This window comes from Chiloscyllium plagiosum, chromosome 15 (assembly GCF_004010195.1).
Source record: "Chiloscyllium plagiosum isolate BGI_BamShark_2017 chromosome 15, ASM401019v2, whole genome shotgun sequence".
Lineage (NCBI taxonomy): Eukaryota > Metazoa > Chordata > Chondrichthyes > Orectolobiformes > Hemiscylliidae > Chiloscyllium > Chiloscyllium plagiosum.
In genome coordinates this window covers 14,336,578-14,338,193 of record NC_057724.1, presented here as the reverse complement: position 1 = coordinate 14,338,193, position 1,616 = coordinate 14,336,578, and the positions used below count along the sequence as shown (strand labels likewise).

At 45.7% G+C, this 1,616-nt stretch overlaps 1 protein-coding gene across 1 annotated transcript in view; it reads left to right on the top strand.

Moving 5' to 3' along the window:
- Nucleotides 1–349: 349 nt before the first annotated feature.
- Nucleotides 350–1,616, top strand: part of LOC122557476 (type-1 angiotensin II receptor-like) — a 13,722-nt gene continuing 12,455 nt past the window's right edge. The window contains exon 1 of the transcript XR_006313843.1: nt 350–453. The gene's annotated coding sequence lies outside the window, so the exon portion shown is untranslated. The remainder of the gene's footprint in view (nt 454–1,616) is intronic.

Genomic DNA, 1,616 nt, shown 5'->3' with positions numbered 1-1,616 from the left:
AAAAAACAAGTGCAGAAACCTTTATTCATATTCCGCACCAGGAAGAAAGGAAACACCCGAGTGGTCAGTGACAAGCAGTGCCCCTCTCTTCAGAGGTCCCCTGTTATATTGGTCAGCTAGGGCTTTCCCCTTCGGTAAAAACAAGGACTGCAGATTAGAATGGTGCTGGAAAAGCACAGCAGTTCAGGCAGCATTCGAGGAGCAGTAAAATCGCCCAGGTTAACAACCCTCAATCAAGGACCTTGTAGTCAACGACACCCACATGGTTCCAATCACTACAGCCCTCCCACCCCCAAGCATGGGGATGTAGGCCTGGCATTTCTCTTGTAGCTTTTTTGACAACGTTTTCACCACAGGTTTCTGCATCGGACTCTGACATGGGTGGTGTTTATCGGACCGTAGCCTATCTTCTGCATCTGGAACGTCTCGGGCGAGATTCCTCTTTTTCCAGAGGTAACAGTATCGAGATGGCATCCATCTTGGTCTCTGTGCTGAGTACTAGAGGGAGGGGGAGAACCTAAGGTTTCTGATAGGTGTTTCTGGCTGTTTTGAGGGGCCTAGTATGTTTGCTCCTGCCCTGTTTGAAACCATCAGATCATAAGACATTAGCAGAAGTTAGGCCATTCAATCAGGGCTGATAATGGATTCTGGGTAATCCAAGATGGAGGATGGAAAAAAGTCTGGCTGTAAGAGCTGCTCCTTTTTTGAGATATGTTAGGTGCTGGAGGTGAGTTCCTTGAATTCCAGAAGCAGTGATTACTGTTGTATATGCTGTTGCATTGTTTTGGAACTTTGGGAAAAAAAATGTCAAAACAACAGGAGGAGAGAGAGAGAGAGAGAGAGAGAGAGAGAGAGAGATCTTGATTAAACTTAAAATATAAGCCATAGCTCTTAATTTAACCTGGGGCAGTGTTTGTACAGGAATAAGACGGTGTCATCTTCTGGGTCAGTAGATTGTGAATGACCAAAAATAGCCTTTGCAGTGATATGTACTTCTTGTCAGAGTACAAGAAGTACATATCACTGCAAAGTGATATGTACTTGTGGGAGTTTAAAGAGAGTTTAAGGGTTACTGCTGATTATACCTGACATAAATGCTGTTGGATGCAAATCTTATCAGATTGAGTGGATCGGTTGGAGAGACAGATAGAAGCAATGAGGAATTTGCAACAGCAACAGTATGTGATGGATGGCAGTTATAGGAAGGGGGGAAAGTCTCCGATACAGTCACATAGATGAGTTAACTCCAGGAAGGGTGAGAGAGGTTGGCACCTAGGGCAGGAGTCTTTTGTGGATATACCCATTTCAAACAGGTATGCTGTTTTGGAAAATGTAGGGGGTGATGGATTCTCAGGGGAACAAAGCCAAGTTTCTGGTAATGAGACTGGTTCGAATGCAACGAGGGGTACGTCGGCTTCCAAGACATCAACTGTGTTAGGGAATTCTGTAGTCAGGGATACAGACAGACGTTTCTGTGGCCAGCAGAGAAAAAGCAGAATGGTGTGTTGTTTCCCTGGTGCCAGGATCAAGGATGTCTCAGAGAGGGTGCAGAATGTTCTCACGGGGGAGAGGGGCCAGCAGGAGGCCATTGTCCACATTGGAACCAACGATGTAGG